Source organism: Oryx dammah, unplaced genomic scaffold (assembly GCF_014754425.2).
Source record: "Oryx dammah isolate SB20612 unplaced genomic scaffold, SCBI_Odam_1.1 HiC_scaffold_9, whole genome shotgun sequence".
In the NCBI taxonomy this organism is placed as follows: Eukaryota; Metazoa; Chordata; class Mammalia; order Artiodactyla; family Bovidae; genus Oryx; species Oryx dammah.
Window position 1 is genome coordinate 43136673 of NW_024070193.1, and position 27019 is coordinate 43163691.

Consider the following 27019-nt stretch of genomic DNA (forward strand, 5'->3'; position numbering starts at 1 on the left):
GAAAGGTATTCTAAGGATATAAAAGAGATGTTGCTGAACCTCACGTCCAGTTCTCAGCAAAGCAGTAGTGAAGATCATCTGGACTATTAAGAGGGACAGTAGAATCCCAGCTGAGGTTAAAAAATTAAATGAACATCAAGGTAAAGACTCAAGAATATCCATAAAAGAGGAATAAACGCATTGCTGGGCAAGAGTGAAGGCTATGCTCCAGCTGGGTAGCCTTAATTGGTGGTGAAACCTGTCTGGTTTCATGACTCACCGGGATACCAAAAACAGGAGAGGAGAAAGCCAATTGTATGACTGGGACAGGATGAGCAAGTATAACAAACAGAAAATGGGCTGAAAGTATGAGTGAGAGTTGCTAAAAGGCCTGACTTTGAGAATGCAAGGGTGGGGAATTAAAATTTTAAGATCTAATCTAAGATGCTCTGTTTTGGCGGTGTAGCAACGGTCTCAAATGGGGAGAGTATAAAACTCAGGAGATCAAGCTTTTAACCTCTCTCTCAATCTCCTGGAAAAAATGCAACAAAAGGATGTTAAGAAGTAGTAACACGCAGTCTCGCTGCATAGAATCAGTCCCAGGTGTTTGTTGCCTGGACTTCATTTCACTCCACCACCCCATTATAATTATTTTGTGACAGAAACTCAAGTCTGTGGGAAGATAAAGAAATTGGGTTCGTCCTCTAAATCTTATACCTGCTCGATCCACTGCAGGACAACGCCCAGGATTAAGGTTAAGCCTGGGCAAAAGAATCCCGCCCATAATCGAGGAGAGACTCGACATGGAGGCGATGACGAGATCGCAGGAGGGAGGGATTCTTCTAGGCCCAGGGCGGTCCTTAGGAGGCAAGAGGCAGGAGGCAGCAGAGAACTCCCATAAAGGTATTGCGGTACTCCCCTCCCCCTGCTGAGAAGGGTGCGGCCTTCTCTCCGCCTCCTCCACTGCAGCCACCTCGCGCCGATTTTTGGAGAACATGCACCTCCCACCCACAAGCCAGCGGCACCGACCCCCACTCCTCCCTTCAGCCCCACGGGTCCAGGAGCAGGTCGGGCTAGCCTTGTCCTTCAAGCAGCGGGCGCCCAGGGCGGAGCCGCAATCGCCACCACCCAGAATCCTCGGCCCGGCAGTCCGCCCCCACCTCCAGCGCGCGCTTCCTGCCACGTTGCGCAGGGGCGCGGGGCCAGACACTGCGGCGCTGGGTCTCGGGGAGGACCGTACCAACGACCGCCTCCCCGCCGACCCGCGCAGTGGTTTCGCTCATTTGGGACCCGAGCCAATAACAAGGGGCCGTTCCCTGAGCTTCAGCAGCCAATCAGATGCCGAAGCCAAGCAGGCGGCGGGTAAACCGACTCCCCCGAAGGAAGGGGAGGGTGGTAGGACGCCCGCCCGAAGCCACTTTCACTGACCCTCCCTTCCCACCCCAACCCCTACCTCCCCGTGGGAGGCCGACCGCGCCTGCTCGTCCAAGTATCTCTCCACCCTACCTACTTAAGCACCCACCCAGTGGGCAATGCGAGAGTCCCTAGGCGGCTGCGCACTCCCGAGGCTGTAACTGACAGGGGCTTTACTCCAACCAAACCCCGCCATTTGTGTTTTCACACACGGCGGGAGGAGCAGCAGCCAATCAGTGACAAGATAAGAGCCGGAAGCGCTCCTCCCTCTGCAGGAGCAATGGCTCCGTCCGGATTCGAGCCTTTTCTGCTCCCTTCTCCCACCCCCTTCGGTTGCCGCAAGGCGGGCCGCACTCTCGCCTGCCTCTGACCACCTCTTCCCCTTTCAGCGTAACAAACGCTATGCTCCCGTCTTCCCACCGGGGAAGGCGACCCTCAGATACCGGCCAGACGACCTCAGCCACCCATCCCCCCACCAACGCGCCAGACCCCCTCCCACCAGAGTTCCGCTCCCCTACCTAGCCGAGGCTCTCTGAGGAGCCGGAGCCCCAGAGCACAGCCTCTTCTCTAGGTGGCCCCGGCGGCTTCCGCTGATTGGCAGCGAGTTGGCCAATGGGTGCGGGGCGGTGGGCGGAGGGGCCAATGGCGCGGCGGGAGGGGGCGTGTCCCGGGTGCCCCTGGCGCCGGCGCTGGGAATCCCCGTGCGGTCAGTGGCGTTTCCGCTCGGGCAGCGGGCTGAGTGAGCTGCTACCGCCGCCGCCGCCGCCGCCGGGGGAGGGGCGGCCGCCGCCCGCCTGCGCTCAGAGACTCACGCAGCCCCAGTCCCGCCAGTCCGCCAACACTGTAGTGCCGGCCCCCCCTCCTTCCCTGGCCCTTCCCCCTCCCCGCCTTTGGCTCGCTCCGCCTTTCTGCCCCCCACCCCCACCTCACGGGCACGGGCCATTCCCGGCCAGGAAACGCCGTGGCGCCGCGTTGGGCCTAACTCGAGTCCTGCTGCCTCCCGGGAGTGCCGTGCGCCGCAGCCCGGGCCCAGGCCTGGGACAAGGTAAGGGTCCAACAGAAAAGAGAGACCTACCCTCACGACCGGGCCCCGGGGGAGGGAAGGGTCACCTCCTCCGTCTCCCCGCGCTTGCTCTCGGGACGTGGGCCTGGCCCTCCCCAGGCTCTCAGTAGGAGGATGCTGCCCCTTCTCATCCCCCTCGCCGCCCCCGACACACCGTTGCACCCCTTTCCCAGGCGGAGAGGCCCCATCCGTAATCTCGTCGACCCCACTACCCTTTTCACGTCTTTCCTGGGTCAGGACGCTTCCCCTCCCCCCACGCCTCTTCACCCCTTTTCCTGGGAACTGCCTACTCCACGTTTACCTTTTACTTGAAGATAGGCCTCTCACTGCTCTTCTCTCAAAATACACAGGCACACTTTTTTTCCCCTCCCCAAACCTCACCCCCACCCCCATTCGCGCGGCCTTGTGACAACTCTGATCCTTCTGGGGGGTGGGGGCTTCGATCTCCCCACCCCACCCCCGAATGTTCCTGGACGCCTTTCCCCTCGTCCTGGGGTCCCCGTTCCAGATGATTGCTTCGTTTCCCACACTAAGGACATTACCTTCGCCACCCCCACCTCACATTCTTGGGCTCTCAGTGGCGTAAGCCCCAGTATATCTGAGATGGCCTCACTGGATTTGTAGGGTTCTAGCTTGGAGTTGAGCCAGATTGTGTCGTTTTCCCTGCCTTGGGCGTGGAGAGCGATCATTTGCGAACGTCTTTAAAGGCAGAAAAATGTAGCCTTTATGAATTCTTTCCCTCTGCGTGGAAGCCAGGGATGCGAAGTGAATGGTGATGAGAAAAAGCCCTGGTTTTTAAGGAGGTGAATCGCGTGAGAGGGAAAGTTTCTGTTGGGAAAGCCCCTTCTATGCTAATTTATTCTACAGAGCTCCTTTGCTCCTCTCACTTCTTGGGAATAACTGGTCTTTCCCTTGGATACTGATGCTGCAGCCAGCTCTCCTGGTCTGGGTCAGGGTTGCGTGTATGACCTGCATTTTCTGCTTTCTCATGTTACTTGTGCAATGTGTTCACCACCAACTCATTTCTTGCCCAGACCTCTGGGTTGCATTGGGCTTTGTCTATACTTAGTTTATTTTTCCAGTTTTCCCCGTTCTCATAGTACTAAAAGAATCCCCAGGTCCTCTGCAAATTTCTTTTATCCCTTGATGAAACGAGTTGCATTTAAATGACATATTTATGACCAAGGTCATATTAACATTTTTGTTGGGCAGATGTTACATATTACATAGCAATACTGTGATTAGGGTGGATCCAGCTGAGTTGAGTGTCCTGAGCTTTTCAAGAGAATGTGTACCCCCTATTTGGGAAATTTTCTTGATTAGTTTTATATCAATGTTTGTAGGTCACTCTGAGAGGAAAATTATAAGTGGTAATTTGAGGTGTGTGGAATCTGAGATAGTAAACCTCACCTTTTCAGAGGTTTCTGGGCCTGTTGGAGGACAGGAAATTTTTTTATTAGATATCTACCGGTTTTTTCAGGAGGATCATTAGGTTTCTTCTATAGCCAAAAATTCTGGCTCGTTATGGGATTAGAATCTTTTAAGGTTTACTGAAGATGTCACTATGTAGAAAAATGATTATGTCCTTTGGTAGGACACAACACAAGCTTCTGTCTTTAACTGCAAATTTAAATTTGACTGTAAAGAGAATGTTTAGCAAATTGGCCTTTTAAATACTAAAGGTTAATCTTCACTCCTAAATTGGTGCCTTATTAAGTGTATATTTGGAATTTGGTAAATGTTGATTTTTCTAATAAAAAGCCACAGTTAAAACTAAAAGGGTGACCTTAGTATTGTTTCTTTCTAAAGGCGTAATTCCAGCCCTTCTGGCATGGAGCACTGGTCCAAAAAAAAAAAAAAAAGAATGTGTAAGGAGTGGGGGTGGGGTAAGAAGAAGGTTGTTCCTTTGGGTTGGATCACAGGGGTGAGTATACAAGGCAGCAGCAGCTGCTGGCTCTGGAGCTCTGGTTGCTACGTGAGGAGCTTGAGTAGTGCTGGCTGCTGTCTCCAGGGAAGGACAGCAGTGCAGCGTCCATTAACGCTGTTGGCTGCAGGGAGCTGCACTTAGGCAATGGCTGCTTCAGGGCTAAGACGGAAACCTTGCTTTGCTGGGAATTTTCACTGCTGTGCTGGTTTGCATTTTATTGGTGGGGAAATGAGAATTAGCAATTCATAACATTCTACCCATTTATGGATATCAGCATTTGGAAACTGAATCGTAAAGACTTTTATGTTTGGTTTTTGTGGCAAGATTTTTGGTTTTAATCTGGGGATTTTGCTTGGATAGGACCAGAAGTTCCATTTGAGTTTTAATTTTTCAATCCTTTTAAAACCAAGGTAATAAGAATTTAAGGATCTTCATGAGAACCAGAATGGAGAAAATATCAGTTGATTTTTCTGCAGTTGGCATGTTTTCCCCCATCTTTTTAATCATTAAATCAATTTTAATACTTGTATGTCTTCTTCCTTCCAGTTGTTAGACCATATTTACCTTATTGAACAGATGTTTTGCTAAACATTTTACTATATTTAGGGTCTTAAACTCTAGAAACTGTCCTTTGCAGAACGATTTCTATATATAAATATCAAGTATTTTCTTATTTTCTGTGTTAGTAATAGATTTCTCCAAATTAGATTATTTCTTTAGAATTTGACCTGTGATACTGATTTATTATAATATGTGTTGAATATAGTTGTCTAAGATCACGAGGATGTATATGTTTGACAGTGATCCATTTGAAATATGACAGACTAGAAGGAATACTCAGAAATTGAATAAATCTAGTATACAGGATACTTGAGACGATAGCCTCTAGGCCCCTTATGTAGTCTTTCTTCTTCCACGGTTCCCACAGTTTAGGAAGATCTCTGATTAAGCAGAACAGTTTGTTAATATGGAAGTACTTGAAGGAGAATCACCAGCCCAATATACCATCAGTTACATCAGATACTTAACAGATGCCTGTTATTGTCTCCCCCTAAGACTCAGGCATCCTATATATATATATATATATATATATATATATATATATATATATATATGTATGTATATATATTTTTTTCCCTTCAGAATTTTAGTATGTTCAGTTTTGTGTAAATGAACCCAGTCATCTATAATGTGTAGTATGACTGGCGTTTGTGGCGGGAACCAGAAAGAATGGAAATGAGTTTTGTCATTCACAAATGTTACTTGCATTGTCTTTTAGTGTTGCAAGGGGACTAATGAAACAGAACCTTTAATGGATAACATTTTAGGTGGTTCTAATTCTTATTACTATCACATATAAAAGATGCCATATCAGATAAGTATGGTGTCACTCATACTGGCTGTTTAACATAGATACAAATGTCTGTAAGTTGTCTTTTATATAATATGAAAGCTACCTTATAAAATAATTGCTTTTAACTTGTATTTCCTGTTCAGAACCCCTTTGAGATCTTAACGTAAGATCATTTCCTTAAGAGCATATAAGGCCTTTTCATAGAATTTATTTAACCAGCATGCTTGAAATTTTTACTGTCTTCTGATAGTGTTTTGTGTCCAGAAATGTACATACTTTGGGGACTTATTTTGGCCTTTCTGGAGGAGGATGGCCACTTCATTTTTTCCCTTTGGACAGGAAAATAATATTGTTCAAAATGCAGATGTGCAGACAACCACTTTTACTTTATCCTCTTCATATTCAATTAATTTATGAAATATTGGGCAGAAGCTAAAGACAGTGATTGTTTGATACATCTTACCAGTGAAAAAGTGGATCATGAATAAAATAAAGTTTTCTTATTTTTTGTTATTTAGGACAAACGAAACTTCAACCTGCAAAATTATGAGATATATATATTTAGTAATACAACTGGCGGTTATTTGTAAAAAGAAAAAAATTCAGTCATTCCTCAAAGTGTAATGTACCTATGATAAATAACGATTGACACCATTCCTTGCTGCCAAAAATTCCAAAGTATGTGGTGAAATGGCATTTTTAACCTTTCTGTTGATGCAGTGATGTCTCTTGTGGTGAAGATTCAGGGTAGTTCATGAGAGGTTGATAAAATATCATTTCTTTAATTTCTCAGTACATATTTTGTTTAATCAGTTAGTCTTATGAAAAATGTTCTGTTGTATATTCATTATGAATTGAGTAGATACCCCATAGCTTGGGGGCGGGGCAGTGTGTTGGAAAGCATTGCTTTAGAGAATTCTTATTCTGACAATATATTAAACTCCTAACATTTTTGAAGAGAAGTATAAGAGATAAAAGGAACAATGAAGCAGAATCTCTGTCTACTTTATATCCGCTCTTTCCAAGCAAGGAATTTGTAATCCCATCCTGCCTCACTCAGTTTTTCCATCATATTGATTTTGTTTGCTGAATATCTCAGGGAGAGATGTAAGGGTCACTTTAAGTATCTTTGACATATAAAGACAGGGATAAGGAATTTTCTGCATATTGGAATAACGTCAGTATTTTTAAAACACTAAGATTCATGGATGTCTTTATCTGATATATGTGACTTGATAATGATCTTACTGATATTTGTGCTCTTCTGCCTTCCCTTAAAGTATGAACATTCTCAGGAGTTTTGATGGCAGATTGAAGTAGTAATCATTTCCTGAGCTGTGTTAGTCATGTATATACACCCAGAGCTAAGGATACTCCTTGGCCTGTGTTACGAATCACAGAAAAAGCAGTAGATGTAGGACTTTACTCAGAATGTTTCTGTCTGGGGAGTCAAGTTTCTGATGTGCTACCTAGTTGAGGGAAAATGCAGAATTCCTCGCTGTGCTGTTTGAAAAATAGATGGAAGGACGGGAGGAGCCAGAGATGCCTGCAGCAGGACTTGATCTGAGTAGAAAAGGAAGATTTTTGTTTCAAATTGCCAGCTGCTTATGGCAAACTGACTCGCTTATTATGCCTCTAGTTGGCCTGTCAATATGGCCAAACAGCTAGATAAGTGCAGGGCAGGACAAAGGGCTCTTTGCACAGCAGGGAGGCAGTGCTGGTGGGGGAGGGGCAGGAGGTGGGAAAGGCAGGAGGAGGAGGTTCTTTTCCCTGGGAGATGATTCAGTTTGGCTTACAGTTAAAGAAAACATTTATAGTTCCTACTCAAGCATTGAATTTGTGCCAACCATATAATGGTAACCCCAAATTTAGTATATCCCTGAATATCTGGTAGGAACCCATCCCTTCCTCCAAGGAAAAATGAAATCTTAAAGCTTTGTATTGATTAAAAAAATAAATCCCTGTGCTCTACCCCCTAAATTCAAATCACCTCCCCAGTAGACCAGTTCTGGAGCATCTGACTGTTGAATTCTCATTTAAAAATAGGAAAGAATATTGTATCTGAATAAAACCTTTATATTTCAGTATTGGATTGTCCATATTTGATTATTGGGTTAGACCAGAATAGTAGAATAATTTGTTTCCCTTTGTAAAATATTTACATATTGTTAGCTGCAATTTTATATCAGTATTATGAAGAGCACCCTTCAGCATTCAAGTGTTGGGTTGCCATCATGTAAAATGTTAATTAAAGAAAGGCTGATTATTATTTCAGTCTCATCGCTACTTCCTGGACAACCTGATATTCCCTAGAGATTACCCAACCTCCCTTTTAGGTTAGGCACAACCTTGTTTGATACGTAAGTGCTCAACTCCCAGCTGCAAGTGAGGTGGTTGCATCTAGCGTATTAGAATTAACATGAATCACAGAGTTGGAAGAGATCTGACGTTATTCCTTTATGCAAAATCATAATGAAATACTTCAAAGTTTGTGTAAGTTTGTGTTAAAATTTTAAAAGGATCAATGTCCTAAACAGTATTTATAGTTATTTTTAAAATGTTGAACAGTGCATGTGTGCCTGTTCTTTTTGTTTGGTTGAATTTTGGGGCCACTTGTTTTTAAAAAACCAAAATATTGAAGAACTGCATTTACAGACAGACAGCAATTATTTTGATTGCAAAAGGATTCCTACATTTAAAAAAATACATGCTGAGATTCTTTTAAATGCTTAATATATTTTCTGAGAATATTATTTTTAGACATAATTGATTTGAACTCAGTTTTCTAAGAGTACATCTCTTTCTTGGATTGAGATACCACCTGCATTGCAATGTTATTAAACCAGCCTTAGAGTTTTCCCTTATATCCAGACTGCAGGCGATAACAAAGGAAACTGGAGTGTTAATTTTTTTTTTTTTATGGATTCAGAGCTTGTGGCTGTTAGCAAAGAAGAGGTGTTTTAACTCAATAGAATAATTAAAAATACCTTTAATGCACATTTTAATAGTAAGCAAGCCTGACCAAGTTTTGTGTCTTCTCCCTTAGTAAAAGAAATATAAATGTGTTACCCACTTAACATTATATTTTTATGCACAGTGGTCTTGGCAGTAATGATATATTTTGACCTGAAAAAGGAAATTTGAGTGCCTAATTATTGCCATTAGACTATTTTTCATGAAATAGTAACAACATTAACATGAGATTTAGTGGGCTGCATTTTATATTATTATAGAAATTTAGGGTAGTCATTTCTTCTCTTTAAAGTTCATTCACATGGATTATTTCCATAGATTTGTGTGACTAAAATAGAAGCCGTCTAGTTCAAACCCTGGCCTCCATTTCAGACGGTTTTCTCTACATGTCCTAAGACTAACCTTGCTGGCACTAGGGTAAACATCCTTTGTGCATATACATGTGCATGTACGCACACAGGAATGTGCACAGCACTTTCCAAGTAATTGGAAATCGTGTCAGCCTGGCTTCTAGTACTCCTATTACCTGAATCTTGCCAGGGTCCCTAAAAAGTTCCTGGCAAGAGTGGGGAGGGGGCATGATTTGAGCCCACAGGTTTTAATAACTATCTGGCTCCCCAAACAGCTCATCCCATTTGCAGTAAGCCATAGCCAGCAGTTGGCTAGAACGGAGGTAGAACGCAGTGCTGTACCTCTTGTCTGTGCAGCTGCTCCACCTTATTTCCTGCTATTATCCCACAACGCCTCTCCCTAGCAAAAAAAATAAAATAGGACAAAGGGGCAAAATTGGGTTGGCAAATATGATTTTTATTATGATTATAGATTGTGGGCTTGTTTTTTATGTACTTAAATACAAAGCTTATTTGTCCTGTTCTCAAACAATTGTCCAATTCTCAAAAGTCCATAGCAAAAGAGATTTTATACCTAAAGTATCTTCTATTCTCTTTCTTGATAAACCATTTCAATTCTTAGCCTTCTGGGGAAAAAAAAATGTTTTTAAGCATACTTGTGCTTCATTGGTTGGTAACAGTCACTATTAGCACCAGATGCCACCATATTAGCTTGAAGAAAGAAAAGAATTTCTTCTATAGATAATATTTGCAGTTTGAATTGGGAATTACTAACTTGTATAACTCAGATGTATGATAACAGTAAGGTTAAAAAAATTAAACCTTGATGAAACCCCTTTACCTTAGTGGAAGTGGAATTGTTTGAATATAGATTTTTTTTCATCCTTCAGAGCTCTTTTCTTCAAGCTGCTAATTTATGTTCTTCAAGGCTTGTTTTTTCCGTACAGTTCCCCCCATAAGAAATTTTATTGTTTTCTGATGGTAAAATTTTCTCATCCCCAGTCCTGAAATGTGAAGACTCAAATAAAACCTAATAAGGCATGTGCACTGCTGAATATAGTAAGAGGATTATTTCATAATTCTTAGAAATTATGATCTAGTTAGAATGTTCCAGTATAGTGTTAGCATATTTAATAATATTAACTTGTTAATTTTGGTGTATGTCCATATGGATCTCCTGGTTTTATATTCGCACCCATTGTTTGTCATTTTGTTTAAGGTGGTTTTCTTTTTTTTTTGTCCCCCTGTCTTTGTAGGTTTTTTATTTCTGTCCTGTTATGATCTTTGGCCTGTGTTGAAAAATTCTGTTTCCTTCCACCAACCTCTGTGTATTCCTCAACACATAAAATTTGTTTTCTGTCACAGCTCTGTGAAGGAGGATGATCTGCAGTTAATAATCAACTGTTTAGGCATTCTTGATATCAAAGGAAGGTTTTTTTTTTATGAGGAATACCCTGGAAGGACCTGTTGACAATTATTTTGCCTTTATGTTACATTTTCCTTCATTGATGTAGGCTGTTAAGAATTGACTTATTTTATAAGAGAAATCAGATAGAAATGGAAGAGCCACAGTTACATATGATTAATTTAAAAATAAATGTTTAATATGGTAACATTGGGATAGACTCTAAAAGGTACTTTTTTAAAAAAAAACCTCTTTCAAAACAAACATATATTTTCTAAAAACAAAGGTGTTTAATCACCTAAAGTAAAATAAACAGAAAGACTTTTGAGGCACTGTGATTGATTGCATGCTGAACATTTTTATTGCATGCTGTAGCATTAGATTGTTGGATGACATAAACTTTTATTTTCTTGATTTCTGTGGTGCAGTCTGCTATAGCCATGCAAGTTAAGTGTCTTTATGCCCACAGTCTGGAAAATATAAGGTGAAATGACTTTAAGAAAACAACAATAACAGAAAACAGGTTTGAGGAAATTGTAGAAGTCTAAATTTTTGAAATCCGTTTTTAATTATTTTTATTCTTAGACTTATTTATGGCAATTGAAACTTTAATGTTATAACTTAATAATAAAACAGAATAAAAGATTGAAATCATGTTAGTGCACATTTTAGGATGGGGCTAAATTACAGGGCTCTGTGGTGAAGAATTCACCTTTGAAGCAGAAGATGCAGGTTCAATCCCTGGAGAAAGAAATGGCATCCCACTCCAGTATTGCCTGGGAAACCCCATGGACAGAGGAGCTTGGCAGGCTAAGCATGGCATGGGGTCGCAAAGAGTCAGACTACTAGCAACTAAACAACAACAAATTGTACCAAATTGTTGCATATTTTCATATTTAAACTACTTTCATTGGAAAAATTTACCAAATATTTAAAAAGCTGATTAAATGGGATAAAGTATTTAGAGCTTAAAGGTACTCATTTCTTGGTGGCATATATTATGTAAGCAATATTAAAAAGATATTTGCTAAAGATTCTTTTTTTAAAAAATTATGCCAACATCCTGTATGAAACTCTACAGTTACTATAGCCATACCGCTTTAGATTAAGTAGGTGATAATAATGCCAGTGCTCTTTGGAGCCTAGGCCAGATGAAATGTCTTTGCTTTTTCTTCCTTACTTTACCCTTAGGCCATTAAGATTTGAAGTGTTGCTACTTGTAAGGTATCCATTCATAAATTGAGTAGGAGCCTGATTAGGTCTTATGTGGAGGTCCTTGGGAAGACATGTATTTTTAGAAAAGCAAGGCTCTGGGTAAGTGTAGCTTTCCTTTCATCATTTATCATGCACAGTTGCTATGAAAAGGAATGGCTGGATATTTGTAGAATATACTAAGCAACAAGAGGAGAAGTAAACATATCTCACTTTATGATACAACTGTGCCAGGCAGGAAGGATGAAACATAATTTTTTTGTATAGAATACCTTAGCTCTTCTGAACTCTGTAATGCTAGGAATATGGTTCTTTGGAAAATAGTTAACCCAGAGGATTGAGTTGAATATCTACTGTGAAAAATGATTTTTTTAATTTAATCTTTTGTGGATAGAGTGACCATGTGTCTTGTTTCCCTGGGACACTCCTGATTTATGTCTCCCAAGTAATTAGTAATGGCACCCTTTTCACTCTCAAAAATATCCTGGTTTGGGCCATAAATTATATCCTCACCCTAATTATAGAGGATCGTGGGAACTTTTTATCACTCTGTAGCAATGCAAATTTTTTAGAGCTCTTCTGATTGTCTTTGCTAGGATTTTTCTGTTTGCTTCTCTGAACCCTCATATTAGGGTCTTCCCTAATAGCTCAGTTGGTAAAGAATCCACCTGCAATGCAGGAGATCCCAGTTCGATTGCTAGGTTGGGAAGATCCGCTGGAGAAGGGATAGGCTACCTACACCAGTATTCTTGGGCTTCCCTTGTGGGTCAGCTGGTAAAGAATCTGCTTGCAATGCTGGAGACCTCGGTTTGATCCATGGGTTGGGAAGAGCCCTTGGAGAAGGGAAAGGCTACCCACTCCAGTATTCTGGCCTAAGAAAATGGTGCCCACTCTAATATTCTTGCCTGGAGAATCCTGTGGACAGAGGAGCCTAGCAGGCTCCATGGGGTCGCAAGAGTCAGACATGACTTAGCAACTAAAGAGAGTTTTAGAATGCCCTTTTTCTTTTTAGTGGTAGTGAGGAAGGAAATAGATACAGGTTTAATTTTTTGTTATGAAAAACTCCAAATACAACAGAACAGAGGGGAAATAGAAAAAATGGACTCCCTTTGAATTTTAATGAAACCATTACGTTTGATCAAGATAAGGTCCATACACTGCACTTGGTTGATAAGTTTGTCTAATTTATAGGTTCTCTTTTCCTCATATTGTACACTTAATGAAATTTATCATTGTGTTGAGTTCTTACTGTTGGATTTTGGAAATTGTGTCTCCATGTTCTACTATTAGATGACACCCCCCCCCATATTCTGTGTAAATTAGCAATTAGATCCATTGTGAGTATACTTTATAATAAAGTACTAGGTACTTTCCTTAAGAGTTACATAATGTCTGCTTGTCTGTGTGTTGTTAGGCAGCTGTTCAAGGCCACAGAGAGTTTCTGTTTGTATAGTTTCTATTGAGATTTACCATACTAGAAATTAAAATAGAGTATTTTTTAATGTTATTAACTAATTTTAGAATAGCAATAACAAATCCTGCTGATGTATGTAACATGATTATGAAAAATAACTTTCCAGTTTTTTTTAATGGTATTAACATTTAACAAATCTCTGGTGATAAAGACAACTGTTTTCTTATAGTTCAGTTCAGTTCAGTTGCTCAGTTGTGTCCGACTCTGCGACCCCATGAATCGCAGCACGCCAGGCCTCCCTGTCCATCACCAACTCCTGGAGTTCACTCAGACTCAGGTCCATCAAGTCAGTGATGCCATCCAGCCATCTCATCCTCTGTTGTCCCCTTCTCCTCCTGCCCCCAATCCCTCCCAGCATCAGAGTCTTTTCCAATGAGTCAACCCTTCGAATGAGGTGGCCAAAGTACTGGAGTTTCAGCTTTAGCATCATTCCTTCCAAAGAAATCCCAGGGCTGATCTCCTTCAGAATGGACTGGTTGGATCTCCTTGCAGTCCAAGGGACTCTCAAGAGTCTTTTCCAACACCACAGTTCAAAAGCATCAATTCTTCGGCGCTCAGCCTTCTTCACAGTCCAACTCTCACATCCATACATGACCACAGGAAAAACCATAGCCTTGACTAGATAGATGTACCTTAGTCGGCAAAGTAATGTCTCTGCTTTTGAATATACTATCTAGGTTGGTCATAAATTTTCTTCCAAGGAGTAAGCGTCTTTTCATTTCATGGCTGCAGTCACCATCTGCAGTGATTTTGGAGCCCCCCAAAATAAAGTCTGACATTGTTTCCACTGTTTCCCATCTATTTCCTTTATAGTTACTTCTGCATTTAATTTGTTGTGATAAATTGTTTTGGTTGACAACTGAAGAAAATCTGGCCTCCCACAGATACATAGTTGAAGGGAAAAAGCCTTTACTTGCTCCTTGAAAGAATCTAAGAACTTCAGAAGTTCTCAGACCACACTTCGAGAAGAACAGGCTTAGATTATATCACTGCTTAATTTATTTTCTGTAATACCCTCGTTAATTACGTGGGTCCCCTAAGATAACAATTTGAACAGGAAAGGCAAAATCAGTGCTTGCTTTTTCCTCCCTTACTTACTAGTTTTCAAGATAATGGGTTGGTAACTTAGCAACCTCTAGAGTTGAGCCATGAAGAGTCATTATTATTGTGTACTTAGGGTTTTATACCTGTTTGATATGTTTCAGTCTCTTTCGGTCATTAATGTTGACATTTTAAAATGGTCCCACATTTGGCTGTTAGCTGCAATGCCTTTTTACTTCTTATCAGTTGTTTCCTGACTTGCATTGATTGATTTGTTGCTTTCTAGTGTGACAAGATGTTCTCGGACCATTTTGTATATTTCCTGCTCCAAACCTGGACTTAACTCATTTCTTCAAAACTGATTTCTTTTAGTGGGAAATGCCATTTAGAGACCATGGTTTGGATGTTAGAAGTGTTGGGTTATAGACCATTTTTGTGAATAGAACTAAAAAATGGTTTCATCCTTTCCTCTTTTTTTCCTTTTTCGAAATACCAGTTGTTGATATTATGTGGCAGCCTGGATGAGAAGGGATTTGGGCCGAGAATGGATACATGCATATGTATGGCTGAGTCCTTTCACTGTTCACCTGAAACTGTTGCAACATTGTCAATTGGCTTTACCCCAATACAAAATGAAAAGTTTATAAAAAATATCAGTTGTTGATATTTGATAATTTTTGTTTTGAATTTAGTGCTCCATGATATTTTTATAAATGTAATCTTTCCCCATGCCCCAAATTTCAGTTTCCACTAATACGCAATGTAAGTATCATGCTTTGTCCCACATACACACACAGCAGTTTTAGAATGGCAGAACAATGTGATTACTGGAAAGTGAGTTTGTTTGTTTGTTTTTGCCCTTAGGATATATCTTTCCAGAGATATACAGTCCAGTCAGATTACAGTGGTTTAAAATCCCTTGGGATAGATCTTTGTGTGGTTATGTCACCAACTTGATAAACAGGTTAATTTGTTGTATTTCACTTTCAGGCTTTTCAGGGATTACTTTCTGTTTTATAATTATATAAAATATGGTTTCTAAGTGAAATTTAAAAATCTGAATATAGTCAGATCTAGATTCTAGATTTTTCCCACTGTCTTTTCCCGTTCCTATTATGTAAGACTTAACAGATAAATTATGAATGCTATTTAAAGTGAAATTTTGTCATGGTACTTCTATTATAACACAAGAAGCGTTTAAGTAAGTTTATTTACTAAAATTATCTGCTTCTAGATTTTTCAGTAAATGGTAACTTTTAGGCCATAGAAGAGGAATATAGACTTTTTTCTTTTTCTGTTGTCCAGAATTTCTTGACTTAATATAGCCAGTTCCAGATAAAAGACTTCCTTTCTCTGGGAAGAAAGGAAAACGTTCTTTCTGCATTTGGGGCGTGGAAAAAGGTTACATTTATAAAAATACCATGGAACACTAAATTCAGAATAAAAGCTATCAAATACCAACAACCGATATTTTATTTTTTATAAACTTGTTCTTTTGTATTGGGGTAAAACTTCTCTCTCTTGAAATGCGAAATCATTTTCCATTTGTCTTTGATGATTTCAGATACTTGAAACCTGACTAGCACTTGGGCCACTGGTACCGCTTGTAATACAGAGATCATCAATGCCATTTTTTGAGTGATTCACCCTTAGACCTGAAATTTAGATATTATCTTAGAAAGTATGACGTCTGATTTTTAACTTTGTCATTTAAAAGTCAAATTACTTGATTTTATATGTTTTAAGTTAAAAATCAAATTGTTGAAAATCTGAAACCTGCTAAATATTAAAACTGTTTTATCCTTTCTAATTATAATACATAAAAGAAATTACCACATCATTTCAGCAATCTATCTTACATTCTAGTATTTATTTTTATTGCTGCTGCTGCTGCTGCTAAGTCACTTCAGTCGTGTCCGATTCTGTGTGACCCCATAGACAGCAGCCTACCAGGCTCCCCCGTTCCTGGGATTCTCCAGGAAAGAGTACTGGAGTGGGCTGCCGTTTCCTTCCCCAATGCATGAAAGTGAAAATCGAAAGTGAAGTTGCTCAGTCATGTCCTACTCTTAGCGACCCCATGGACCGCAGCCTACCAGGCTCCTCCATCCATGGGATTTTCCAGGCAAGAGTACTGGAGTGGGGTGCCATGTTAAATCAAGATATGCCAGATGGTGACATGGTAGTAGTTAAAGGTGTGAGTGTTCTGCAGTTGGATAGACCTTGGTTCAGGTTCTAGTTTTTGGGTTTTCTTCCTCTGGCCTTGGACAAGGTTCTCAACTTGGTGAGTTTAATTTTTTGGCTGCATAAATTTGTTTTGAGCATTACATGAGCTGGTGCATATAAATTGATTTAGGACACAGTGGCTTTAGAAAAGGAACATCCTATCAATGTTAGCTTTTATTTTGGAAGTTATTATTGTTAGGAATATTTTATCAGTTCTCTAAACTCTTGTCTGCATCTTAGGATAAGTAATGTAAATATAGGACCTAATTTTCAGGACTCCACCGGTTATATGAAAAGAACGAACTGTTAAAGGAATAATTGGTGTCTAGCTAAAATTTGAGGCTTCTGACTACAAATATACCAGTGCTTGCTCTGTGGATATGATTACATTAGAAATGTTAATAGAGAAGGGAGCTTTAAGGAAACAAAGCTTCTTTTCAGGATCCAAGGTCCCTTTCAGACGTTAGAAGTTGTTTTATATGAACAACTTATATAGTGACTAAAGTTAAAGGGATTTTTTTAACTCTGGAGTTTTAAGGTATATCTTGAGGCCTTTTAAGTGCCTTCAGATAAAGCTGTATAACTCCAGGTTACTCGTCTGGTCAGATGTTTGGGAGGTTTTTGTTTTTAAGCTTTATTGAGGTATAATTAACTGAAGAAGGAAATGGCAACCCACTCCAGTGTTCTTGCCTGGAGAACCCCAGGGACGGGGGAGCCTGGTGGGCTGCCGTCTATGGGGTCGCACAGAGTCGGACACGACTGAAGCGGTGTAACAGTAGTAGTAGAGGTATAATTGACAGGTGAACTTGTGATAAATGTATAGCATACAACTTGATGACTTGATATATGCACAAGTTGTGAAAGGATTCCAGCAACTGAGGTAACACTTTTCATTCATCATGTGTACCTTTGTGTGTGTGAGAGAGAGCCTATAAATTCTAATCTCAGCCAGTTTCAGTTTTATAGTGTGTGTGATACTTTAGATCCTTAGCTTTTTCATTGAAAGTTTGTACCCTTTTAGTGACTTCCCATTTCTCTTACACTCTTGGGCAGCCACCGTTCTACACTCTGTTTCTGTGAGTTTTTGTTTCTTTTTCCATAATTCCGTGTATAAGCAATGATTTCTCCGTCTTCACTTAGTATAATGCACTCCAGGTTCTGATGTTGTAAAAAATGGCAAGATACCCTTTTTTTATGAGTACTGTTCCATTGTAGGTAGGTAAGTAGGTAGAGATCATGTTTTTTTAATACATTCATCCTTCAGCAGACACTTAGGTTGTTTCCATAACTCGGCTATTGTAAGTAATGCCACAGTGAACGTGAGAGTACAGATAGCTCTTGAAGATAGTGATTCTGTTTCCTTTAGACATAATCCCCAGAAGTGGGATTGCTAAATAAAATGGTAGTTCTACTTTTAATTTCTTGAGGGACTGCCACATGGTTTTCTGTAGTGGTTCCACCAATTTACATTCCCACCAACAGTGCATGGGGGTTCCCTTTTTTCCCACATGTTCATCAGCATTTATTCTCTCTTATCTTTTTGATAATAGTCATACTAACAGGTGTGAAATGATGTCTTACTGAGGTTTTGGTTTGCATTTCCCTGATGATTGGTGATATTGAGGACCTTTTCAAGGATCTGTTGGTCATTTTTCTGATGACAGAGGATGAGATGGTTGGATGGCATCACAGACTCGATGGACATGAATTTGAGCAAGCTCCAGGACTTGGTGATAGACAGGGAAGCCTGGCGTGCTGCAGTTCATGGGGTCACAGAGTAGGACAAGACTGAGCAACTGAACTTAGGAAAGTACCTATTCAGATCCCTTGCTTTTTTAATTTTTTGATTGACTTGGCTGTGCTGGGTCTAGTTGCGGCACTCGGAATCCTCGATCTTGTGGCATGCAGGATCCTTGGTTGCAGCATGTGGGAGCCAGTTCCCTGACCTGAATTGAACTCAGGACCCCTGCAGTGGAAGTGTGGGGTCTTAGCCAGTGGACCAGCAAGGAAGCTCCTGCCTATTTTTTAACTGGAATTTTTGTTGTTCTTTTTTGGCTGTTGAGCTGTATGTGTTCCTCAGATGTTTTTTATGTTAACCCCTTACCAGCTGTGTGGTTTGCAAATATTTTCTCTCATTCCATAATACCTTCTTGTTGCATTGTTGGTTTCTTTTGCTCTGGAGAAGCTTGTAGTTTGTTTTAGTCTCACTTGTTTATTTTTCCTTTTGTTGTCTTGGCCTCTGGTGTCAAATTTTAAAAAATTTTAGGCAATAAGATAATGGTACACATATATGATGAAATATTACTCAGCCATTAAAAGGAACAAAATAATGACATTTACAGCAGCATGGGTGGACATGAAGATTGTCATACAGAGTGAAGTAAGTCAGGAAGAGGCGTATCATATAATACCACTTATATGTGGAATCTAGAAAAATGGTACAGATGAACTAATTTGTAAAGCAGAAATAGTCACAGATGTAGAAAAACAAACTTACAGTTACCAAGGGGGAAAAGTGGATGAATGGGTGAAATGAATTAGGAGATTGGAATTAACATGTATGTAGTGTGCTATGCCTAGCCGCTCAGTCATGTCCAACTCTGTGATGCTGTGGGCTGTGGCCCACCAGGCTCCTCTGTCTGTGCAATTCTCCAGGCAAAAATACTGGAGTGGGTTGCCATTCTCCTCCAGGGGATCTACCCGACCCAGGGAGCAAACCCAGGTCTCACTGCAGGCGGATTCCTTACCATCTGAGCCACCAGGGAAGCCAACCAGTCTGCACTACTATATATAAAACAGATCATTAGTGAGAACTACTGTGTAGCAAAGAGAACTCCACTCAGTGATCTGTGGTGACCTAAATGGGAAGACAGTCTAAAGAGTGTATGTATGTGTAACTGATTCACTTTGTGGTACAGCAGAAACCACCACAGCATTGTAAAGCAACTATACTCCAATAAGAATTAATTTTAAAAACTTACTGGCAAGATCAGTGTCAAGGAACTTATCCCCTCGTTTCTTCCAGGAGTTGTATGGTTTCAGGGTCTCACATTCATGTCTTTAATATATTTTAAGTACATTTTTCTATGTGATATAAGATAGGGGTCTAGTTGCATTCTTTTGCATGTGGATATTCTGTCTTCCAGACACCATTTATGGTGAAAAGAGATTATCGTTTCCTCATTGTGTATTTTTTTAATGAATGAAATTTTAATTACTTGCATTTTTATTTTATATTTTAGTTATATGCAAATCAAAAAGCCACTTTTAGTTTCTTTTACAACTACCATAATTTACAGAAAAATTTAACACCAAAATGCCATTGTATAAATTTACATTTAAAGTTAAAATCTGAGGGGTGCTGCTGGGTATGGGCCGGCCTCCGCAGGAGCAAGCCACAGTCCTGTTTTCTGAAATTCTAAGCAGAACTACTTAATGACTCTTCAGTTTTTTAAAATATTTGTGCATTGTTACAGTGTATATTGGATATATTTCAATTCTCAATGGTTTTGTTTGTTATCAGAGATTGTCAACTATTTTTATTTTTAATAAATGTACCTTCCCTTTCCAAAAAAAAATAGTTAAAATCAAACTTAAGCAGATTTGTATAGTTAAACTTTTTAAGAAAAATTATTCCATCAGAATCATCAGCTTTAGAAGAAGTGATTTATATTTTGAAATGATTTACTAGAAATTTATTCCTTGTATCCCTTTTCTCCTTGGTAACCATAAGTTTGTTTGTTATATCTATGAGTCTTTTTATGTTTTGTAAATAAGTTTATTTGTGCTATTTTTAAAATTCCACATGTAAGTGATACCATAAAATTTTGTCTTTGTCTGACTTAGTATGATAGTCTCTAGCCCCATCTGTTTTGCTGCAAATGGCAGTATTTCATTCTTTTTCATAGCTGGGTGATTTTCCAATATATATATATTCTGTATCTTATCCATTTACCTGTTTACGGACACTTAAGTTGCTTATGTGTTGTCATAGCCTATAAAATATTCTTAACAGCCCTAGTAACAGAGATCCTTCTCAAAATTAAAGACTATGCAAAAAAAGTCCTGATTCATAGCTTTTGCTGAATTTCTCCCCATTATAAATTCTTGATATCTTTGCTGAAAATTAGTTTGCCATATATGTATGCATTTATTTCTGGGCTCTCTAGTCTGTTCCACTGATATATATGTCTTTTTATGCAACACTGTACTGTAATTTTGTAATATAGTTTGAAATCAGGAAATATGCTTCAGATTTCTTTTTCTTTCTCTAAGATTGCTTTGGCTGTTCAGTAAAAAATGCCTTTGGAATTTTGATAGGGATTGCATTGAATCTGTTGGTCACTTTGAAAAGTATGTACACTTTTAGCAGTTGATGAGCATGAGCTATCTTTTCATTTGTGTCTTCAGTTTCTTTCATCAGTGTTCTATGGTTTTCATTGTACAGATCTTTCACATGGTTGAATTCATTCCTAATTATTTTATCCTTTTTGATGTTTTTGTAAATGGGATAGTTTCTTAATTTCTCTTTCCTGTAGTTCGTTGTTAGTGTATAAAACGATGTTTTAAATGTTGATTTGTATTGTATGACTTTGCTGAATTTGTTTATTCTAAACAATTTAGGTGGAATTCCTAGGGTTTTCTAGATGTAACACCATCATCTACAAAGAGGTAGTTTTACTTCTTTTCTGATTTGGATGGCTTTTCTTTTTTCTTGCCTCGTTGCTCTGGTTAGGACTTACACTATTCAATAAAAGTGATAAGAATGGAAGTTTTTGTCTTGTTCCTTATCTTAAATAAAAAGCTTTTAGCTTTAGCTTTTCTCTATTGAGTATGATGTTAAGTGTGGGTTTGTCATACATGGCCTTTATTATGTTGAGGAATATGGAATGTACATTTGTACCAAATCTGTTGAGAAGTTTGGGTTGTTTTTTCTGTTGTTGTTTTCTACTTTTTCTGCATCTATTGAGATGATCATACAGTTTTTATTCTTCATTTTGTTAATGTGTATCATGTTGATTTGGATAGTGTCTGGTTTTGGTATCAGGGCAAAATGAGTTTTGAAGATTCCCTCTTGAAAGTTTTTTCTTTCTTTGTTTTGCTTTAATGCTTTGGCATTAGCGTGAGATTGAGAAGTGCGATGATAAATTCAGATTGGATGACAGATACAGGAATTGGAAGTTCTAGGAAGGGACAAAATAATGGCTAAAATTATCTCTCCCCACCCCCAGAGGGGGTAGGGGATAAATCAGGAGATTGGGATTACTATATACACACTACTACATATAAAATAGTTAACTAACAAGGACCTACTGTATAGCAAGGTAACTCGACTTGGTGCTCTGTAATCCTGTATGGGAAAAGAATCTTAAAAAGAGTGGTTATATGTCTATGAATAACTGATTAACTTTGCTGTACACCTGAAATTAACACAACATTGTAAATCAACTCTTTTCCAGTTAAAATTTTAGAAAACAATGATCTTTCCCCCAAAACAAAACTACAATCCACGCACTTTTTTTTTAAAGACTCTACCTTTTAGCAGTGCATGCTGAAATATTTGTGAACAAAATGATGTTACTGGTGTTTCCTTTAGAATGAAGGAGAGGGGAAAGATGAAACAAGATTGACTGTGAGTTGGTAATTGTTGAGATGATATACATAAGTGAAGTTCCTTGTAAAGTTTTACTTTTTATTACTTGTCTGAAACTTTTCACAATAAAAAAGTTTAAAGGTTAAAGTAAACGTATCAACTTGGCTGTTTTGAGTCTTGTTAAAGAAGGTTAGTAACATACTCAAATGTTTTGGTTTCTCCCCATTGGTGCTACTTGGCTTTTGAACCCAGTTCCTCTTGTGACTATTACACTGATGTTTCCAATCAGTGTAAAAACAGAGTGACTACACAGATATATAATTACTTTGTACTAAAAACAAACTTTAATATTTTTTAAGTCTTTATAGAATTCAGGAAACTCTTCCTGACAGGAATTGTACAGGATTGAGGAAGCAAGTGGGTAAATTAATAGTATATTCAGTATACAGATTTCATTTTACGAGATGGGTGAATTTCTGAAAGGGTATATTACAAATATCACATCAATGCCAGAGAGTGAAGATTTCTCTAAGAAAATTAATAGAATATTTGACTAAGAGTACAAATTATTCTGTGACTGTTAGCAAGTCTTAACATTAGTAGACTTGGGGAGTTACTAACAAAACTCAAACTGTAGATTTCTCTTTTCCACTAAATACTATTGCCTTGGAAGCAGGAAAGTGGCTCCTATTTGTCTTCCTTTTGACCGCTATTTGCTTCTTTAATAATGTAACCCTGCATACCAGTGTGCTATGTATTGGGTAGTTCAAGTTTTTCTGTAGGATGTAGTAGAAAAACCCCATCTACCTTTTTGGCCCAATTTCTTGCTAAGTTCTACTAGTGTTATTTTACTTCATTCTCAAAGTAGTGTTATAGGGTGGTCTCAAATGAACAAACAATCAGTGATTGTACGAGTAGTAATAAGGTGAGTCAACTCTGTATGGTTCCAGGATTTTTTTCATTATACTACATTACTTAGATGATTTAAGGAAGGCTCCACCAATATAATGTGTCCTTTCCTCTCCTCCTGACTTTCCGTATTGCCGTCCATCTGTAATTTTCCCCTTTTTCCTGTAGGATTGTTTGCCTAAAATTGGAGAGAGGAAATGGATGAGGTTTTATTGGACTTTGTCCCCTACTAGACAGATTGTAAATTCTGACTTCCTTGATATTTACTAGGGTATTTACCATTCAGTCAATTACAGGCTTCCTTTATCCCAGACTGCCTGCAGTGCAGGAAAGAGTGTAGATCAGAGGCCTATGAATCCCTGGGATTTTTACCTTGAGTTTTGTCTCTGCATTTTTCTGAGGGAAAGATTCATAAGCTTGATAAGATTCTCACAGAAATGTGTGATTACGCCTCAAAAAGGTTAATAACTATAAACATCCTAGGATTTATTCCTAAGAGAAAAACTTGACTCAGTTGATTTCTTCTTCAGCCTGAAAAAAGGCCCCCCTTTGACCTGTTGGGCCAGGCAGCAAACTGTCACAGAGCCTACCTGTGGACATATTCAGTACTTGTTTTCTTATAAAGAATCTGGAAGTTCTTGTATTTTTGAAAATTCAAATAATTTTGCTACTAGAGATGAAAACCTGCTTGTATCAGATTGACATAGATGCACACTCAGTTTTGCTTGGTAGACCAGTTTTTTCCCAAAGAAAATACCTTCTGCGAAAATACCTTCTGCAAAGGGAGTAAAGAAAGGAAATCATTAATAATAAGGCTAGAAGTTAGATAAGACTTCTTAAAGGAACTGAATTTCTGTAGAATAAGGAATGGTGTCAAACAGCTTCCAAACATCTTTAAAACTTACTCGACTTGTAAATTAGGATTTGTTTTTCATTGTAATAGACTGATAGCCAAATAAACATTCATTGTAGGTCCCCCTCAAAACAGACAAATATTGTTTCCTTTTAACAGTTCAGTAATGCACAGTTGGTAGGAATTTAATGAATATGTATGCTCAAATAATAGTCAAGAAGTATTCTGCTAGAAAAACAGTAACAAGGTAGTTACACCTCAGGTGAATTTTTAAATATTAATGCTAAGGCAAATGGAGATCCTGCCTCATGGGTTTGCTTCTTGCTTTCGTATACATATAGGGGAAGAGTTGGACTTTAAAACGTGAAACACAAACTTGAGTCTTAGTGGATTCTTAGGAAACTAAATTCATTGATGAGCCATGGATTGTGTGATTTTTTTTTTTTTTTCCTGCTTTAACCAGGGGCTTTATGGTGGTTTGGCCCAAGAGGTCAAAGGACAGCACCTTCTTAGGGAGCTGCTTTGTTTCCCTTTTTTTGGGGGGGGGGGTCACACTTAGTAAATATCATCTGATATATTTATCAGAGTATAAATTGTTTAGCCCCAATTGCAAAAGATCTAATGTTTGCTGTTTGTTTTACTGTATTTTCCTAATTGGCAAATAAAATTTTTGCACTTTTTTTTGAGGCTAAAACTCTGAGATCAAGGTGTTGGCAGGAGTGGTTTCTCCTGAGGCCTCTCTCCTTGGCTCGCAGTTGTCACTCTCTTGCCTCTTCATGTGGTTATTCGTCAGTGTGTACACGTTCCTGGTGTGTCTCTGTGTGTCCAAATTTTCTCTTATAGGACACCAGTCATATTGAATTAGGGCACATCCTAATGGCCTCATTTTTTAGGCTGTTTTTTAATTGAGACTAAGTTGACATATTTCAGGTGTACAAAATGATGCAGTCCATGGGGTCACAAAGAACCAGACACGACTTGGCGACTGAACAACAAAAAAGCATAATGATTTCACAGTGATTTGAATACAAACTCTTGTTAACACATCTCACCTTAAATAGTTAAACAAAATTTTCCTCTGATGAGAACTTTTAAGATCTCTTAGCAACTTTCAAACTTGCAGTACAGTATTAACTAGTCACCATACTATAGATTATACCCCCATGACTCATTTATTTTATAAATGCAAGTTTCTACTTTTGATGACCCTATAGCCATTTCTTCCACCCCCAAAATTTTAGCAGTTTTAAAAAACTGTGCCCAACAAGTCTGGGAACCACTACTCTTTAAGTAGGGGTGGTCTACAAGAGATTTATCAAAGTCTGGGGCATAGGATTTCTTATTTGTCTTAGTTTTCATATTGGTTATCAAGCACTAGAAAAGGATATGTACAGTATTCAAAAACAGTAGCATTGAATATTTAGGAATATTTTACTTAGGAAAAAATAAGTTTGTAAATAGAAGATGTTTTAACAAAAAGGAAAAGGGGAAGGTAAAACCTAAGATGCTTCATGTTCTCCTCCACTTGATTCAGTGCTGGAATTCTGGGCTTTGCTTAGAGTCAGACTCTGATAGCACCGAAAAACTGGCAGAGGCGATTGAAAGAGATGGTAAAATACTTCGGGAATTTCAGCAGAGCTTATGGTTGTGATTATATTTTGCATAAGAATTTGGAGCAATTTACTAAACTCCTTGTATTCATTTAAAAGTAGTGCTTTGACTGTGCTTTGGGGCTAATTTAAGTATTCCTAAATGAAGGGCCTTCCTGGTGGCTCAGTGGTAAAGAATCTGCTTGCAATGTCGGAGACCCCAGTTCGATCCCCAGGTCCAGAAGATCCCCTGGAGAAGGAAATGGCAACCCACTCCCCTATTCTTTCCTGGGAAATCCCATGGACAGAGGAGCCTGGCGGGCTGCAGGCTGTGGAACTGGAAGAGTCAGCCATGACTTAAGGACTGAACCCCCACCATCAGTCAGTAAAGAATCTGCCTGCAATGCAGGAGACTTGGGAAGATGGTCTGGAGAAGGAAATGGCAGCCCACTCCAGTATTCTTGCCTAGAGAATCCCATGGACAGAGGAGCCTGGTGGATGACAGTCATGCGGTCACAAGAGTCTAAACCGCCACCGCTCATTAATGAATGAGAATTTTGGCTCCAGTATAACTGAAGTGTTTATTGAAACTGGTTTATCAAGGTTTCAATTTTTATTTCTTTATATTTTGGCCGCACTGTACTGCTTGCAAGATCTTAGTTCACCAGCCAGGAATTGAACCCAGGCTCTCAACAGTGAAGGCACGGGAGTCCTACCCATTGAACCACCAGGGAACTCCCTGTATCAAGGTTTTAAATTATTTTTCATATTAAGATTTCCAGAGAATAGTTCTACAGTTCATAAGTTAAATATTTTTGATGTTTTGCAGATACGTAAAGTTTCTGAGCCTCATAAAAAATTACTAGCTAGTTGGTCCAGAGATGTTCATCTTCTTCTAGGGAAATAATGTACTTATTTTTCCAGAGCTTTCATTCTACACAGTAACCTACTGTATAAGTAAATATAGGCTAGTTTTTTGCTTACACACACAAAAAAAACCACTGGATACGTCACTGTTTAACTTTACTGTTATCAATACAGTTTATGGCGGGTAGTTTGGTAATAGAATGTTTAATGCTATATATTTGCATTGACAGTGATTTGGGCCTCTTTTCCACTAACTGGATCATCAGGTATCTCTGCTTTGTGGTTCATGTAGGAATCAGCTATCTACATCCCACATGTTTCTCTTCTGTGACACTCACCTTTGTTAGTACTGTGACCCTTACCATTATTGGTGAGTAATTTTTTTGACTGTAAAGTATGCCTTCATTGAGTCGGTGAGTTTTTTTAACCCTAAGTTTGTCATCATTCTAAGGTTCTCGTACTCTTAAGAAACGGCTCATTAAGAACAGCTGGCCAACACCTCAGATATGAGCCATTGCTACTGTGATAATAAAGAGAAGGATAATCAGTCCTCCTCTTTTTAATGCTCTGGTTTCACTTATTTTTATTTATTGGTGCATAACATATACTTACAGAAATATTATGTCACAGACTGCCTGTGTCTGCTTGTGCTTAACTCTGCTACAAGGAGAAACTTGCATTCCCAAGAACACAAGAAATCTTAACATCAGCAAACTCAAATCAAAAAATAATTGTATACAGGGGCTTAACTTCCCTGGGCTTCTGCTGTAGGGGACTTGGTCCACGGGGGTTGG

The 27019-nt window shown here is 39.2% G+C and overlaps 1 protein-coding gene across 19 annotated transcripts in view; it reads left to right on the forward strand.

Moving 5' to 3' along the window:
* Positions 1–2173: 2173 nt before the first annotated feature.
* Positions 2174–27019, forward strand: part of SETD5 (SET domain containing 5) — a 79428-nt gene continuing 54582 nt past the window's right edge. For 9 of the 19 annotated variants that reach the window (XM_040246004.1, XM_040246012.1, XM_040246021.1 and 6 more), the window contains exon 1: positions 2176–2437. The gene's annotated coding sequence lies outside the window, so the exon portion shown is untranslated. Of the gene's footprint in view, positions 2438–27019 lie in introns of all 19 variants that reach the window. The other 10 variants (XM_040246011.1, XM_040246010.1, XM_040246015.1 and 7 more) reach the window with 4 other exon arrangements.